At 44.3% G+C, this 19,183-nt stretch overlaps 1 protein-coding gene across 2 annotated transcripts in view; it reads right to left on the bottom strand.

Moving 5' to 3' along the window:
- Positions 1 to 19,183, bottom strand: part of OXR1 (oxidation resistance 1) — a 3,084,878-nt gene that overhangs the window by 2,689,563 nt on the left and 376,132 nt on the right. Inside the window, exons 2-3 of one of the 2 annotated variants that reach the window (XM_069621497.1) lie at positions 2,507 to 2,614; positions 2,311 to 2,412 (exon numbers count right to left, since the gene is read on the bottom strand). The exons of the other annotated variant lie outside the window; for it this stretch is intronic. The gene's annotated coding sequence lies outside the window, so the exon portion shown is untranslated. The remainder of the gene's footprint in view (positions 1 to 2,310; positions 2,413 to 2,506; positions 2,615 to 19,183) is intronic. 2 annotated transcript variants of the gene reach the window in all.

Here is a 19,183-nt window from a genome sequence, read left to right as displayed (position 1 = left end):
GTGTTGCAAGGTGCAGGACGCACATGCACTCTTTAAAGTACTGGTAACATATCTTTCAAGAGATACCGTTTCAATAAATGAAGCCAATCTATTTTATTAGTCCCTTGTCTGTGTGTGTTTTCTCCCATTATTATAGTCATATACAGTGAATTTTGTGGCATCCTTCCACAAACTGTCCATACATTTAGGGCAAGTTACATAATGCTTTCTGTTATGTCTAGTAAATTGTTGTTCCAATTTGTTGTCCCTGAATGCATGTTATTTGATTTTTGTTAAGGAAATAGCTGCAGATCTTTCGTGAAAGTGTTGCTAAATCAAAATTTTCAATTGTTAATCTCAGGTGAAATGAACCACAAAAGAAATAATCTAAACTCCTATTAGACATTGCAAAGAACAACAGCCACTAAGGCATATTTGACCACTTCAGCTCTTAACTCAGCACACACTAATCTGCAGAGAGCCTCAATAAATATGTATTTTCTGCTGCTATGACTTTGTTGTATATGTCATGACTGTGTTTGTCCAATTCCTCTTCTAAGGAATGACTTAGTGAAATATTCCGCTTCAGAACATAAAGTATTGCATTTTTCTAATGTCTGTAAAAGTATATTGGTGTTATTTTATATGAGCAAAGATTCAATAGTGTTTGCACATGTGCTCCGCAACTCATCCGCTTTATAAATAACAGTTCCACCATTCACTAGTCCTTGGCAAACTATTCTGAGGAAAACTCAGACCAACCGAATTTCAGGTAGTTTGTGTTCCAATGAGCTTCAAAACTTTTCCAGTGATGTGACTGAAAAAGGTTGGTCTTTGCACAAGCAAGGTAGGGAAATCTGCCAACCCTCACAGTGCCATAAGCATGTTCACATAGGAGTTAAGAAGCATGGCAGGCCCCAACAGGCTTGTCTGCCTTTTTTCGCTTTTCTATTTCCAAGAATGTTAAAAAAGAAATTGAAAACACATATTTTCTGTTTCTACCATGTTCTACCTGGCCCACTAATGTGAGTATCACGCCAAAGGAATGTATCCTTTTCCTCCGTCAAAGCAAATGAGTACAAGGACTTTTGTCACGACAAAAAATAACAAAATAAACAAACAAAATCCAAAGTAAAAATCCCAGTGTCATCACCCACTGTGTGTGATGTCAAACAATCCAGTTTCAAGCATGAAGATTTTGTGTTCAAGCAAGATACTGTTTTTCCCCTGAAGGGAGTTCTCCACTGGTGGGCGACCCATGGCTGTTGCTGATTGCTCATTGGTATAGAAAGTTTTTACATGATGCTGTTCATGTTGAAAGGAAATTGCTCAAGCCCTTTGGGAAAGGTTGATTGGATGATAAATTCTGCCATTGTGGTATGCCATACTCTTTTATCACTGCAGATGGTTCTGCTCTAGCTGCATGTCACATCTCAGGTGTCACAGGCAATTTCCATTTGCATAATGCAGCCATTTATGAAGTCGTACTGTTTCATTATATTTATAGAAAAAAGTGGTGCCTGGTCAACCCTGGTCCTCCAGGCTAGTAATAATATCAAAAACAAACACAATCGACCAGTGGGATTTCGGGAATGGAATACATTATTTCATTTATCTTTTTAACAACTACCAATAAATGCCATTCGTTAAATTCAAATTCCTTTTATTATCCTTAACATATAAAAACTACCAATTTCATAAAATTCATACATCACAAAATATTATTCACATTACATCAACTCACTCTCAATCATACCTACCATTCATTCCATCACCAATTATAAAAACGTGCAAATCACAACTATATTTTTTGACCCCTTGGTCAACAGTTCTTCTGTTTTTGTTATGTGCAAAATCCTCCACTACAATGGGAGATGGCGTTTTTTGTGTTTTAAACAATTACACAGAGTATATATAGTCTACACATGTTTCAGTTAACTCATCGAACATTTATAAATTCGTCCTCTTGTTGATGCAACCTTCTTCAGGACTGTGGAAAGGGATTTCTATCACTCCCTTTCAACCAAGTAGGGTGAGTATCAACACCTATAAAACAATACAATGAATTAGTGATCCATGAGATTTATCAATTCCCTAATGTATTTCAAATAGTTTACCATTAGTGTAAAAGTCTAACTCTGAATAGTTAGTTTGTCTCTAAGTCAGGCCACATTAATAATTTAGGAGGCAAGGACAAAGAATACTTGGAATAAATCCCAATCACATGTCTATTATCGGAGATTCACAAAAAATCACTCCTTCCTAGGGATGCAAAAAAACAGTATTATTTGGTTGTTTACATCAAGTACTATCTCTTAAGTACTTACTCACCTTTGTTGTATTCATATAAGGATGTCATATCTTATACCCATGAGTCGAGCGTTTCTTCTCAGACTGCCAAATGTCTAGATAAAACCCATTCCATGGGAAATCCTAAGGATAGGACATAGACACATCATAAATATTGAAGACCCTAAAGCCTCATAGATGCCCATTTATGTTCAATTACATTAGATCTGATACTTACATCTTCATATCTTTTGCCACAGGATAAATCTCTGAATGTTTTTTTGAGCGATTTCAACCGCCTCTAGTATGCCTCGTATTCTTCAGGTACCCTGATTCTGTGGCTCTCCTGTAATAGAGTACCAAACGGATGCCCTCATATTAGAGCATAAATCTTATTCACTGCTATTTGCTATTTATATTCTTTATTACAGCCGATTTGTTCCATCTTGTATGCATGGGGACACGTTAATACCCGTATCTCTTATGTTTTTACGTTTATATTAATTTCTTACATCACCACGGCGTCGAGCGCGATCACACCGTAATATTTTTCATCAAATGACACCTTAGCGCTAGATCGTCCATAGACACAATGCCGGGCTACAGCTGCCCATAGAATCAATTCCACGAAAAGAAAACAGTTAGTGCCAAACATTACTCACGCTAATAGCCACGTCCCTTATCCTACGAAATGACTTGGAACAGTCATCTTTCTTACGATCATGCAGTTTGTTAAGCTCTCATCTGTTGGCTATATGGCAATTTCCTTACCTCTCTTTTTCTTTCGTGTCAACTCGTACACAGTCTGCGTTGATGCTAACGCCGTCACATCTATGCGTCAACTAACACGTCCCTAGTTGTTTCCTTTATACTAGATGTCAGGCAACATCAATGATGGACTTACGGCCGCCATCTTGGATGTATTTTATCACTCTGTGCATTGTGTCTATGCGACGCAACTTAGAAAGTTTCTTAATTTCCACACTATTTCATTCCCACCAGAATTAGTGGAAAGGAACATAATGTTTTACTCAAAAAATATTAATATTAACACCAATGTTTATAGGGAACAATTATTATTACACGTTTAGGATGACTCACATGCAAGTTCATTTTCAGATATTCAAATGAACTAATGGGGACAGATACACTCCTCCACACCCATTGATTATCGACCCTATAGACATTATTTATAAGCCCATGGGCATACATTTTGGTGACAACTTGTCAGAATTAATGAAGGAACAGCTCATCTACATAGCACAGAAAATAACCTTCCAGGTCAGTATTGATCAGACTTTTTGATAATGCTCTCTACATCCTTGATTGACCAAGGTGAATCATGCATCCTTACCCTCTACAACCACTCAGTAACGCTTGACTCAGTGGACCACAAGACTCGGTTAAATGACATACACTTTTGCATGATCATCAAACGCAAAGCACAATACATAAATGGTGCTCATGCTAATACAAACTTGCACTGAAATAGTAAAAAACTGAACCCCTAAAATCACCAACCATACCAATTCACAACTACAGGTTATGGTTGCTGCCCTCCAAATTCTGGACAAAGGGGTATCCTGCCTCCTGGTTCTTCTTGACTAGATCTTTCCTCTGCATTTGACATGGTAGGTCACACCCAGTTGCTCAAATTACTATCAAACATGATGGGATTCACTGATAGCCCTTGACTTGCTCAACTACTAGCCATCTAACAGGCACCAATCCGCCCAAATTGGTCATTTAAGTATAAACTACCACCCAGCCTCATGCATCATCTCCCCATTAATCATTGATCTGTATATGGAGCGCCAGGATCACTCCTCACCTTTCCTGACATATCCGTGCACCAGTATGTGGACAACTCACAGCTATATGGTGAAGTGCACTGGACATCTCACACCTTAAGGACAGTTTTGCACCCAATAAAACTTGGATGAGTTTAGGTAGAGTTCACCCCACTAGGCCACAGCTTGAAAAGTAAGTTTATCTAAGTTTGGCTAAATGATATCAAATTAGAAGGGTTCTCACCTCAACTGGCGCCATCAGCAAAATTGGTCACATTAACAGTGACAGAGATTCATCCTTAAGTTAAAATGTTGTGAACAAATCCCAAAATGTCTGACACTAACTAGCTCTCCACAGGAAGACCAAAGGTTTTCTGTGTCAATTGGCTCACTGGAACAAGCCTTTATGATTTCACACCTGGATGGCCATTCTCGCTGGGGTTATTACCTAACACCTTACCTCCCTAAACACAGTTCACAATGCTGCAGCACATTTAATCACTGGAACTAAATCATTTGGCCATAACACTCCAAGACAATTTAATTAGCTGTCCATTCCTGCCTGAAATCGGTTGAAGACAACATGCATCACATACAAGGCCATGAAACATCAAAACATTAGCCTACCTCACCATGAAACTCTCCAAATCTGGTGGCTTATCCGCCTATTGGAACCTTGAGACCAAGTTAACCCGTAGGGAGAAACCAAGAAACAGGCATTCTCATGGTATGACCCTGCCATCTGGTAGAACATCCCGGTCTCAATTAGAACAGCTGTCTCACTTTCTCAGTTCAGGAAAGGGATGAACGTTTTGATCTTTTAGGAATACCTTGGAGACTGTAAGAGGATTCAATTCAACACTACAGCTAAGTCAATGCCTACTCTGGGATACTGAATGGAAACCCTTATTGATATATCTTTATGTCCAGTTCATGCGTTCTGGATGACTACCCCTATATAACACCCCTCTCTCGGAATCCCCCTGACTCCACTGAGCCAAGAAGTAGTTCTGTTTTGCAATTTAAAAGGTTTATTTGAGAATTTAAACAATATATATATATATATATCACACTTTATAATAAATTAATAATTGAATATCACACTTAATCTGATATGATAAAGATTAACAACGGAGAATCTGGCACTAGCCCACTTCTTTATAATCACTAAGGAGTTGACATGAAATGGATAAGGTATCACACTGGTAAATAGGGACAGAAGAATAATGTGGTAGAGAATGCTTTATAGGGTTCAAGGAAATGCAAGGTTGAATGAATGAAATGCAGTATAGAAGATAAACTGATATGGTTTCACAAAAGACAAGGTAATCACTTTCCCTTTGTGGAAATTCACCCCCCCTATACAATGTAAGGAGATGGAAGGAAGAGCACACGGTTCAGGTATACAATCACAATGTAATACAGAGTTCCAGTTTCCCAGCAAGCTTAGAGGAGAATAGATATGAGTTTTACACAGGCTCAAAATGCTTTAAAATGTGATAGCAATATATTGGAAAATGTGCTAAAATGATTTTAATTCCCTCTGGAGGTTCAGGTTGAGGATTAGTTGGTTTAAATAAGTTCAGGCTTACTTTAGCAATGTTCTAGGAATGATTGGCAGGTTAAACGAATTTTTGGCAAATGAAAGCAAGGAAGCTGCTGTTTTCACACGTGGAGAAATTTGCAAATCGCGGTAAAATTCGCGAGTGCGTTTTTCGAGATTGCGGCAAAAGTATAGGGAATAGGAATAGGTTCTAGGTTCGTTGAAAAGCCAAGATTCCCAGCTTTCAGAGGAACGTTACTGCAAGTCTCTAAGACAAACGGTCACGGAGATATGAGCGATATGGTAAAGGTCGTTTTTCAGATTTGAAATTTTAAAAGTTCAAAGTGACAAGTTACAGCTAGCAACTAGAAATGACAGGTGACAGCTTTGCAAATGACAGGTGACAGTTAGGAGACAGTTCTGGTTAGATTAAAATAGATTGAATTATATTATTTTAACTAAGAGATTGGTTCTGCACAGTTCTGCTAGGTACTCACAATATATTTAGAAATAGAATGGGCCTCGCCACGGATCTGGTCAGGTTTTCTTCACTCGCCACGGACGGTCTCTGCGCACAGCGGTCTGGGTCAGCTCTCTGGTTCTGCGAACAGCGGTCTGGGTCAGCTCGGCTCTGCCTCTGGTTCTGGATACTGCTCTGCTTTCTCTGGGTACAGCACTGCTTCTGGATCTTTCTGCACAGCTTTCTTTGGACCCAGCGCTGATCTGCACGGCTCCTGGATGCTGCTATCGCTGTTAGGTTTGCTGGATGCTGAGGCCCACTGAGAAGAGTTCTCAGTTTGTGGGTTTAGGCCCTTGCTTTGAGTTCTGAATCAAGTTCTTTGGAGTGTTAAAGTTTAAGTGTTGAATCTAGTATCTTCTGGATGTTGTGTGGTCCGGCAGAGCGCGTTGCAGCAAATGGAATTGAATGTCCCTATCTGTCCTGACTGTCTGCTTTTATGTGTTTTGAAAGTGGGTGGAGAGGCTAGCTTTCTAGACCCTACCCCTCTCCACTTGTCATTGGCCACTTCATCCCCTTCCCCTTGATTGGGGGAATGAAATGAAGTGTCATCATGATGAGGTCTGTTTATGATACAGAGAACTCACCCCTGTCAAATTACACACAATCTATATTTTGACCCAAAAGACATATTTGCACAGGTACACATTTGTTTAAAATTACATGCACCCATCACATATCACAGGAGGTATACCCTGTCCAAATCTGCTCTTCCTGAGAGCTTGCATTGAGAAATGGCAACATTTGCACTTTTTAACTGGTTTTGCAATATCGGACATTAACCCAAATTTACACACATGTGCGCAAGGAGTATGGACATTAATTGATGAAGTGTCAGATTTTTAACATGCATACATTTTAAGTAATACCCTCTTAACTGCTAGCTTGCCCCCAGATCATACCACCGGTTCTAAAAACCTCTTAAAATGTGGGCAGAAAAATCACAAGAATTATGGTATCATTTATAAAATTTTCACAAGTCCGCTCTATGAATGATCCATCTTTTTAGAGTTATGTTCTGGCCCCAAAGGGGTGTGGTTTCCCCCCAGCACAAGGTTCAATTTCTGGTTTTTCCAGTTCTGCCAAGCCAGCTTGCTCTCACATGCAGTGCTCCTCCCCTTTCCTTCCAGGAGGAAGCCACATTTACGACTCCCACCAATAAAACATTTGCCTGAGTCAGGACAGGGCTTTGTTCAATTTCCTGCAGAGCCCAGGTAATTCAATCAGAGAAGTGTCATATCCCTTTTGGTGGGAACAGCAAAAGGCAGCTAGGCCTGGGAGCACAGCTGTTGTGCAAGTCTCATCTCCTGTCGGGGGTAGCTGGTGGGCAGAATTCAGTTCCTTAAGCCAGGCCCCAGCTAATGTCACTTTTAGTTACCCAGTTTTCTGCATTCAAATAAAACTAACCATTTTTACATATGCAGCTAGAATGCTGATTCTAAGTTTAAAACTATGACATTTAAACAATTGAAACCTATGTGACACTCAAAAGTAGGTCACTCATTTATTTTAAACATTTAGATTTTTAGTGTCTTTCAGTCCAAATTTACTTAAACTGCTGAAATCCACAGCTCAGCCAGTCTTGTTATAAACCTTCAAGTCACTTCAGAATATAACTTTACATTGTATCCACCCCTCAGTAAATCTTTCTTTGGCATGCTTTGGGTTCATTTATTCAGTTTTACACAAAAAAAAAAGTCTGGTGTTGTTTTAAAACGCCGGCTTTCTGATAGTGGTGAGTACTGGTAATGCACCCATTTTTGGGATTTAAGAAAATGAATTCCCCACAATTCTAGGTTGCTCTTGGCAATCAGCATTGCCATTCCCAATGGTTTCAGGCTACTGTGTGGGTAGTCCAATGGGGTTTTAGGCAGTGCCCTTCTGTGCCCATAACATCGGCAAAAATGGGTGGCAGCCTATTCTTCATGCATTTCCCTGGGCATTTTCTGGGAAGCTCTGGCCATCATGATGTTTTCCATGCCAGTACTGCACAGTTTTTGAGGTAGGGCTTGGATGCATGGGTAAAAACATCCCACAAGACATCACACACACCTAGCTCCAACAACTGGAGAAGTATTCCCTGGCATAAATAACACGCTCAAAAATCCCCAGTCCGTACCTTCAACGCACACCCCATTGTAAAACTTATTTTATCGTTGTATAGTGTCCGTTGCACCCCAGCTCGGTCGTCTATATAAACCTGCATACATCAATGTCATACAATCCAATACACAGTACTGCCAGGGCTCCATTCTTTCCACAATATGATAGCTTAACATCTGTATAAAGCTTCTGGGGGATAGGAAAGTCAACACAAACGTCAATCTGAACCAATATTCAAAAGACACCCTGCTATAAATCGAAGTGACAGCACAGCGAGACATTACCCTGATTGCAGACTGTCTAGGAAGAACTCTCATCTGAACAGAACAAGTCCATCTCAAGTTAAACCCAAATAAAATGCAATGTCTGTCTCTCTTCTTCCACCTCCAATTTAGCCAATGGAAAATGGATCCCAGGATAAGGTGATGCCCAGACAGAATCAAATGAAGTGGACAATGCAGAATCCTTATGGTTCATACTTGTTCAAGAACTTCATGTGTACCTTGCATCAGATATATTGCAAAAGGAGTACAATGCAAATGTGACTACTCTAAGCAGCGATACAAGGCTGCATTATGGTATCAGCATTCCGACTGAAATGCATTGCCACTCTAGGGACAGAACAACATGCAGTTGCATGTCTGAGCTCATGGTCACGTTGCTTTTAGCCCATCACCCGGTCTTAATATTGGTTCATCGGATTCACTTAGATGAGTGAAGGTTTTATGAATAAAGACTCCAACCTTCCAACCCAGAAACACCTGACAAATAAGAGATTCCCTTCTGGAGGCCTACGCTCCTTATCTAACAGGGAGGCATGCCATCCAGAAATTCCAAATTTCAATAAGAAGCAAACTCCAGGCAAACCTTCACTGTCAGTGTCCTGGGAATCTGGATGTCATGTTCCCACCGCACGGTCAATGCCTGTCCCCCTCTCAAGGGACATCGCAGAGAGGGTGGTCTAGCCCTCTATTATACCACAGCCTGACATTCTCTGTCTCCTCCCTTAAGGACAACACTGACGGATGTGTTCCCTTCCTACCTTCATTTGCATTCTGTAATTGCCCACAAGGGCGCTCGGTTCCACTGAAGGCTGACTCTCCCTCTCCTGACAGCCCGTAATGACTAATGCGTGAGGATCGTGGCATGTCCATGCCTGTTTAATATCTTCTTATATATCTGTATATCTCACATGTTATGGTCATATAATTGTGAACCATTCACGTTTGTACAACAGCCTGGTATTCTTTGGGGTCTTATTCACACTCTCTAAAACTGCAAAAATAAATTGCTTTAGGGTGATGAACCTCCGTCTTTGGCAAACTATAGAAAAACAACCACCGTGTCGTGTATTTAACACCGGAGCACAGCAATGGCCATTTTCCTTGAGTAACACAGAACTGTAATTCCCCCTGCAACACTTTCAGTCAAAGGCAGCAACAAGCATAAGCATTCTGCAGTTAATTGAAATTCAAGTGGTATTCTCCTGAAGGCAGCACAATCAGCTGGTACCGAAATCGCATTTTCTTTCCCGTGGGTGTTTTATTTTGACTCGGCATGCGTGCGCATGTATTTAATTAAAACTCTCGATTAAGGCTCCCTAAGCTGGACTCACATGGCATTACAATTCATATCCAGTATTGTTGTGAGGACATGGCAATGAGTCTGATTTTAAGACTGCATATTTATTTATTTCCTTTAATTATTTATTGCTGTAAGACGACAGACTTAGTCGCTTCATGGTGCCCCAAGTGAAAAGGGAGGAAAAGGATGGGTTGGAAGGAAAGAAGTGGTTCAGGACCATCAAAACCTTGGAGCATTCAAAACAGAGGTAACGTCCCGAGAAGGAGGGAAGGGAGACACGTGTATAAAGTGTTAATCCAACAAGAAACAATTTGATACCTTAATTAGGCTAACAAAGGCATTTATTTGGGAGCTTTGATCATATTAACCACTTCCTCAGCAGGGACGTCATTTCACCGAAATGCCAGGGGTAGTGGAAGTGACATTACACGACCCTTGACCTCTGATGACATCACAGGAAGTGATGTTATTTGATCCCACCCCGAAGTGACATCACAGGAAGCGATAACACAGTCTTTCACTCCTTGACAAAACAGTAAGTGGCATCACATTGCATTGTTCCCAATTACACTATGAAAAATATGGTTACAATATCTACAATATCCCTGTAATGTGATATACATTTCATACAAGAATGGATCACCATATGTATCGTTAATATCAGTGTGTATAGGCCCATATTACCAAATTACTGTCAATGTAAGCAGACGTCAAAGGCCAAATGATAAGTTATTATATAACACTTACGCTTGCGAGCTTTACATAGAACAAATATACATACAATATCACCCAACGTGTGTTGGTATTCATTTATCAACCTCAGAAGGATGAATGGCTAAGTTGGCTATGTCGGGATTTGAACCTGCAACCTGCCGATCACACACACATTGCTGCAGTGAGAGCTCAACCCACTGAGCTATCCTACTGGCTATAGCTATCTTGCCGGCTATAGTAAAATTAGCAATTACATGTTTGAATGTTCTCAAAGTCAGAGAGCAGATTACACTCTGTGGTGGATACTATTAAACTAGAAACACATTTAACAGCAGGCCAGTTCATCTGCAGGTCAGGTGCAAAGTTGGCCACATGTCAAGTCTGCATGGATCTACTTTTCAGGCTTCAGAGGTTGCCCTTACATGGCATCACATACTCTGGGCATACATTACCTCATACATGCAAACAAACATCCTGAACAGCATGACATGGAGATAAGAAGAAAGACACATTACAACAAGGCATTCATTGTGCCACAATTAAATCAAGGGCCACTTTATGTGCTATGGTCTACACTGTACACAAGCTTATAGGCACAAGGACTTTGTCAAGTGACCGAGGACGCTGTGATGATCATAACAGAGACAACAGCAGAAAAAAACATGCTATAACTACAGCTTGCAAAAAGCAAAATACATAGTCCAAAATTGATGCTTATTCTACGCTAAATGCTTTTTGGACGTTTTTGTCTGCATTGTGAATTTGAGGTCTTTAATAACAGACTAAATCAGTGCCTCAAGTGTGCCTGCAAAGAACTTGTGATGAGTCTAGCAATTATTGTATAGAATTCCAGAAAGACAAATTATTTGTTATTCCTATTCTTTCTTATTTAGGGTCACAGCTCAAAATGGTACACTTGTGGAACCACCCCATTTTATTTTAAGAGGCCTGAACAAGAACACCATCCACTGCAGAAACAAAGAGCCACATGGTTCTGGCCCCAGCACTGGAGCTTCCATTAAAAAAGAAACATTTTTTTTAGGGGTATCAAGGGAGACCACAGGGGTAGCAAGGGAGATCACAGGGGTAGCAAGGGAGATCACAGGGGTAGCAAGGAACACCTCAGGGGGTCGCAGTTGTGACCTGTGGAGACCACTAAATGATGTCCCTGTTCCTCAGGCAAAGGTGAAATGAAGCCTTTGAAAAACATTCAGCATTGTAGCTTAAATAGCCCCTTCTGAGCTTCCCTTTTTCCTTATATGTAGTTTGCTGAAAGAGACAGGCATTACAGATGTTTATCCCCCTACGCATTGCAGTCTTCAAGGTTAGCATCATACTCTGCATTAAGTGGGGCAGATGTCAGATGAAATGAAGAGGAGTGGAACAGTAGAAAAAAAAAGAAAAAAAGAAGCACACACACCAACCTGGTCGAGCGCTCTCAGGAAGGCAGGAAGGAATGGGATAGCGTCAGTCAGGCTTTGCGCGGCCCAGTTGAAGCTGGACGCTTTGCAAGATCAGTGCTGGCACATTCATCTAAATTTCTGGCTTGTGCTTCTAGGAGGCCGGTAGAGAGGAGACACAACCAGTCATGTGTTAGGCCTTTGACTCATGATTCCCGTGTGGTAAGTTTGTGTCATATACCATATTGGGATTGTTTTTCATGGCAATAAAGAAAAGGCATGGTCTGACATGAGACAGGGATACTACCATAGCTTCCTTGATGTTGTTTACATGGGATTTTTGAGGGCTGACGGGGCTGGGCTGAAGGACTCTGGCAACAAGCATTCTTCTCTGAGCAAACTAGAAATCAGGTGCACAGACTGGGACAGATAAGGAAAAAAGCAATCCCTAAATGGGAATCTGTAAGCTATAATGTAATGTATTTTTCAAAGGCTTCAGTTCATCTCTGCCTGAGGAAGTGGTTAAGACTACAAAATCTCCCGAATAAATTACTTTGATAGCCTAATTTGAGTATCGACCGTAAAATAATGAAAAACCACAAATCATAATCCAAAGGAAAGGTGTCCAAAGTCACAGTTCAATAAAGTAAATCCAAGGTAAAAACAAAACCGAAAACCATTGCTCCATGGGTAAATCCAAAAAAAAAAAACTAAAATCCAACAGTCAACTATATACAGAAACAATCCAGGGTCCATGATCCCAACTGAAGAAAAGAAACCTATCTAAAAATACTACCTAATAAAAAACTATATACAAAAATGTGGTCCATTGTCCAAAAGGTCCAAAATAAATAAAAAAGCAAAGGAAACCTAACACTAACTACATAACTATTTACAAGGGCAGCGGGCTAGTCCGACGGCTCACTGGTTGTTGTCATGGGCCAGGGCATCATCGAACTCCTGTTCAATGGCTTGGAGGCGGGCATGTTCCCTGGCCCCGAGGTCTCGCAGGGATAATGCAGTGTCCAGCTCCAACTCCCTGCGAAGACCCTCGAGGCACTCAGCCCGCCTCAGCGCCCTCCGCATGGAGTTCTCCACCCTGACCATTGTGAGCCGTTCCTCCTCTGCCCGCTGCCGCTCCGCACCTATCTGCTGGCCCAACCGCTCCCACATGGAAGCCACTCCCATTCCAGGGTTTTCCTGCCCTCCGGCCGATGCCTGCACCCCTTATGTTGATGGCCCCGAGCCATGATGCCTCCCACGTCGAGCCTGCCGCTGCCTCCCACGCAACTGCCTGTGCCAGCACAACGGCATCCAGGCTGTTGGAATCCACCGACGCCGTCGTGCACGTGCCCTGCCCGATGATGCCGTCACATCCTCCATCTGCTGGGGTCCAGTTGCTGGTGTGTCCACCCCTGCTGGACCTCCGACTCCCGACTGTGGCAGGGATGGGATCCCCACCGAGGTGGCTGCATTGGTCGGGGCAGGTCCACAGGGGCCCTGGTGGCATCTGGGCCGGAAGACGGCATGGAGTGCGACTGGCGCATAGCCTCCACAGAGGAGGAGAGGGTCGCAAGAGTGCCTGACACATGTACGAGACCCCCGACCATGACCGCTCCCAACTGGGCCACGTTGGCACGGTGCTCTTCGTGATGACGTGCGTGCTCCCCCCGGGAAGCACGCACCTCATCATGAATGACACCCGTGCGCAACGCGACACCAATCAGGACCTTCTCCATACAGCCAGGGGTCCCCTCGTCCGCAGGTGGAGGGGAGTCAGATGACATGGACATCCCCCCTACCTGCGGACGGGCCTGGGATGGGGCCTCCCTGCTGGTGCATGGTGGTACAGTCACAGTGTCAGGGACAGTGACATGCACAGGCACCTCCACGGCGACCTGTGCTGCCTCCTGCCCCTGCCCCTGGACTGCACCACTTGCACCAGCAGGGATGCCCCCACCAGGCTCCATGTGCGGCTCACTAGCGGCCTCCTCCTCCTCTGTGGAAACCACCAACCTGGATGGCTCCACACCGTCTTCCGCCATTGCAAGCCCCTGTGGGGGCTCACCCACCCCTTCCGCTGCAGCCGTGGGGGCATCCCTGCCGCTTTTCTCCACAGCGCCGTCTCCGCCCTCTTCTTCACTTTGCGCTGTGTAGAGGGTGACATAGAACACAAGCATCAGGGTACTGTACAATGGTCCCCTAGACAGGAAGCAATAGCAGATGAGTGGCACTGTCAATGATCACTTCCACCATGTCCCTCCACAACACATGGGTCAGTGCAGGCAAAACACATGCAGTAACAGGCATGGTGCATGCTATGGACATAAGCAAACATGTCCAAGGGACTCTTGAAACATACAATGTTGTTTTTGAACTCACATGCATCATGGGTCATGCCTATCACATTCACACACTTCACCGTACTTTCATCCATCTGGACTTGTACACCCCAGACAGAGTGGATGCAAGGATAGCTAGGCTGCATCAGTGAATCAGAACATTGACACAGACATGGCATTGACAAGTCACAGACACGCAGGTCAGACACACAGACATGGACACCATACATGTACATGGCATCATCACCCATCCCTCACCCCCACCCATGTCCAGGAACAGAGACTGGCATGCTCTCATGTGTCCATTCCGCATAGGGCTCCCCATGTAGCATTTAAACACATACACCAACCGTGTGCTTCACACATTACTGGTCTCACATGCATGACTATGATGTCCCTGCACACATACACGCATACATGGCCTATGTCACACATACAGGCAAGTATCAGACAACCAGCACACTGCAACATGCCCTGTCTCACACAGCAATGCTTGGCCACTTACCGCTCGACTCCAGACAGGTCTGCCTCTCAAGGACCTGGACGTGGAGCGCTGGGGATATGCGTTCCAGGACCCTCATCTGATCTTCCGACAAGTGGCCCCTTGAAGAGGCGCCGGGCCTTGTTGAGGGTCCTGGACCTGAAGTCCTCCCAGCGCTTCTTGACATGATGGAATAGTCGGACTGCCGCCCCCTCCGCGTTGATGGCAGTCACGATGTCCGTCCAGATCCTGTACCGTCCTTCCTCGTCAGCGCATGATGATCCGAAGAGGGCATCATAATGCCCCAGGACATGCTCCACCAGTACACCAACTTCCTTCTGACTGAAGCTGGTGCCCCTCTGCCCCTCTGGCTGGGGGTTGCCAGTGGTCTCGGATGGTGTTTGCCCCGACATGGCGACCCCGAGGCAGGCGTGGGTGGGCAACTGGGACCTGGGGCTGGGCTGTGGAGCGATGGTATCCCAGTCGGGAGTCTTCTGTTCCAGCACGGGTGGACACAGCAACTGGACCCCTGCAGATGGCTGATGTGCAGGCTCCAAATGGCAGGGCACGGTGGCAGCAGGCAGGCAGGCAGCAGCAGATGGCTCGAGGGAGGCTGCTCGGGGCTCTGGGGGGCAGTAATTTGGCCTTTTGGGCAGGAGCGTGGTCTTCCGTGTGCTTACGCGTGGACAGCTTGATACTGAGTGTTTTGGCACGGGAAAATTCTGCACGTCAGCGTGTGATTCGAGGAAAGGCCCTTAGCACATAAGCGCATCAGCACGCATACGCGATTCCATGGACCAAAGGCCATTAGCGCGTAAGCGCGTCTGTGACGTATCGTGCACGGGCGTTGCCCTGGCAGGGCTTGAAGATCCCATGTGGATTTCCATTGCTCTGTACGTGCTTTTCGTGGGGTGCGGTGCGTGTGTTTTGCAGGCGTTGGGGTTCACACGCTATTACTTCACAGCGGGTGGGTGTTGGCTACGCGTTCTTCTACACGCAAGGCAGACAGTGAGTGGTACCCTGCTTCGCCAGGCCCGATCGCGTGTAAAACCACCCGCGAGCCCCTGAAATACATGTACCCCGCTCCCCCATGCCCGATCGCGTGTGATAACACCCACGCACCCCTGAAATACACGTACCCAGGCCAATCGCGTGTAAAACTTCTTGCGCACCCCTGAAATACACGTACCCAGGCCAATCGCGTATAAAACTTCTCGCGCACCCCTGAAATACACGTACCCGCTCCCCCAAGCCCGATCGCGTGTGAAAACACCCACACACCCCTGAAATACACATACCCCGCTCCCCCAGGCCCGATCGCGTGTGAAACCACCCGCAGGCCCCTGAAATAGACATACCCCGCTCCCCCAGGCCCGATCGTGTGTGAGGCCACCCGCAGGCCCCTGGAATCCACGTACCCCACTCCCCCAGGCCCGATCGCGTGTGAAACTTCCCGCGCACCCCTGAAATACACGCACATGCTTTTTTTGACACAGCGGGTGTCTGTGTTTGTCGCGTACCCCTTTGTACGTCATTTGTGCTGGAGGGCCACAGTGTGGGTCAATCTTCATGGCTGTTTATTCGCTTTTTTTGTTAGCGCACATTTCGGCGCACATATTTTTCATGCGCAGGGACGCTACCGCCTGCTTTCGTGTGGCAGACATGTATGGCCCTGTGCGCGTCTTTGGACGTGCGCTGGTTTACCCTATTCGATTCCATGAATACGTGTTGTAGACGAGCGTGTGGGCACTCCGCGCACTTGCCTCCTGTACTTCCCCGTGACGCCCACATTTACTCGAGTTGTTCCCCATTCCGCTTGTTACGCCCCGTGTTCCGCCTACTTTTGTTGTGTGTTTTATCGCTGTGGCCTTAGCGCACGCCGTTTTATCGCACATCCCACATTTTTCTCGCGCACGGACTTCCATGAATAGATGTGCGATGGTTTCCCTGCGATAATCGCACTTGCACTGCGATTTTCGCTCTTTCACTGCGATTCGCACGTTTTCACACGCTTGCGCCGAAATATTCGGCGCACATTAATTCCATGAATCGGCCTGTAATTTGCTCACGCCTACCGCCCAAATCGCTGGACGGATTTTCGCCAGATTTGTGCCGAGAGTGGCGGCTTGGTCTCGAAAGTGCGCTTTTATAAATATGGTGCAAATATGTCCAGTCGTTTTTTTAAAGAGCGGTCTGCAGGCTCACTTCCTGATTCGGAGTCTGCGGATGCCTTTGGACCAATCAGAGAGCAGCGTGATGTTCGCAGACATCATATGTGCCCACTGATTGGTCTGTTAAAAACGTGAGGTGCGTCAAAACTTTTAAAACAGACATGTTGGATTTGCGGACAGTGCTCATAGTCTGCAAACATTGAGGCAAACACATATTTAAAAAAACAACATTGAACTTGTCAAACAAATTAAACTATCTCTGGGGAGGTGAGGGGTGATGAGGAGGGGATACAGTAATTAATTCAGTAATTCATTACATGGAATTAAGAAAACTAGCTCAGATCATGTTTAGAGTAATGTCATACAAACACAATAACTAAATGATGTGTACACCAATGCAAGCCTTCCTTAGGTGTTACACTATCACCCCAAGTGAACAGCACACAAGTGCCTTTTAATCATTCTTTCCAATGTGTTATATGATTACACGTGTTGTAGTTGACCCACATACCCCCCTCAACAGGAGAATGAAGACTGAACTCAGCTAATGACCAATCAAAGCTGTTCAAACAGGTGTTTTGGTGACCCAGTGTCACGTGAAAAGGCAGTAATGATGGCCTCTGAATTTCAGGAGTGTGATCAAAACCATCAGATGGGACCATGGCCCTGAAGACCAGCAGGCTGCGTTTAAATGCCTTAATTGCTTGCATTCAAACCTCCATGGACATCCACCTGCCGGTTTCAATGCAGACCCTTTAGATCAGACCACAAAGAAAAGAACCCTTTGCAATCTCTTTTAACACATGTTATCTTTAAGAATGAAAATGGCACGACCGCAACAGGATTTATTAAAGAAAAGTTGCCAGCAATGCCACAGACTGTTAGAGTATAAAAAAGGCATATATTTTCCTAATGATAGAGTTAGAGATTAAGCAAAAAGGTGAAACCACCTTTTTGAGGTATAAGAGCTTCCTAAATTAATTATCCTGATCTGTTGACGTCGGCATGTGACCTGTGGTACGTCTAGGTATGCTGAAGCACACATGTGTAAACCTGGCATTGCAAATGGCATAGTATGTAACCTTTGTTGACAGCCTCAGAGAGAGCCGTGGTGCATGTGCACAATGGACAATGAGTCTAATCCAGTCCTAAATATAGGATCTGGCAGGGCAGAGTGGGGGATTACTGGTGACAGCACATTGTGGTCTTTTTATCAACTCCGCCAATTTTGTTCAGCAAAGTGTGGGTGGTACTGAGGCATCACCCCATAAAGAGGAGAGAAGTTTGCAAATGAAAACTGTAGATATTTATATTTCTTAGATATGGTAATTTCTAGATTTATTGGAATTGATGTATTCAAGCCAACACTTTTAAAGCCATTTCAAGAAAAAAGGTTTCCAAATGTCATTTCATTTTGGGTAAACCGAGCATTACAGCCACTAGCCTCTGGAGAGAATACTAGATTCTAGTGTCTCGCAGACTATGCAAGGGGGCAATGGAGACACATGCCATAATGCAGCCAAGCTGGCCCCCCACTCCGTTCCTTATGATATGATATGATGTGCCATTTATAGTGCGCCTTTAGACAAGTGTTTCTAGGCGCAACAAGACAAGGGGGGACACAAAGGGAGGACAAAATAATGATCGTACTAGGCCTTGTGTAATTGAGGGTTTTTAGTGACTATTTCGAATGACATTTTTTCGAATGTCATTATATCGAAAACATTTTGTCAAAATTTTTTTCCGAATGTTCATTTTCTTTTTTTTTTTAATGGAGGGTTCCCCCCCAAGCCCGTTTTACTTACAAAAGCAAAACAAAATTAAATTAAAAAAAATATATTCGAAAAAAAAAACATTTGACAAAATGTTTTCGACATAATTGCATTTCAAAAAAATGAATTCGACATACTGACTGGATACCATAATTCAGATAGCGCAAGTGCGGGGAAGAGGGAAGGGGAGAAGTGCCAGGGGGAAGTGCAGTTAACTCACAAGTGCAGCCAGCGGGTTGCTCATAAGTGCATAGAGAAGGGACTGTAGGGTTGCAGATACAGACCCTTACATGCTGGGGAGCCCAGAAGGCAGTGCAAGGGCAACTGAACATGCAGGAACCTGGCAAAGAGTTCAGTGGGTGGTAATGTGACCAGTGCGCAGAGCAGTCAGGTGCATCAGCAGGGGAGAGGAAGAGAGAAAGCAGAAGTGAAATGTCATGGTGATTTTGGGTCGCCAGCTGTTGCTTCTCTGCCCACACCGAGATGAGGCCTGAATCC

Source organism: Ambystoma mexicanum, chromosome 5q (genome assembly GCF_040938575.1).
Source record: "Ambystoma mexicanum isolate Mex_15411 chromosome 5q, UKY_AmexF1_1, whole genome shotgun sequence".
Lineage (NCBI taxonomy): Eukaryota > Metazoa > Chordata > Amphibia > Caudata > Ambystomatidae > Ambystoma > Ambystoma mexicanum.
This window is presented reverse-complemented; position numbering and strand designations above follow the sequence as displayed.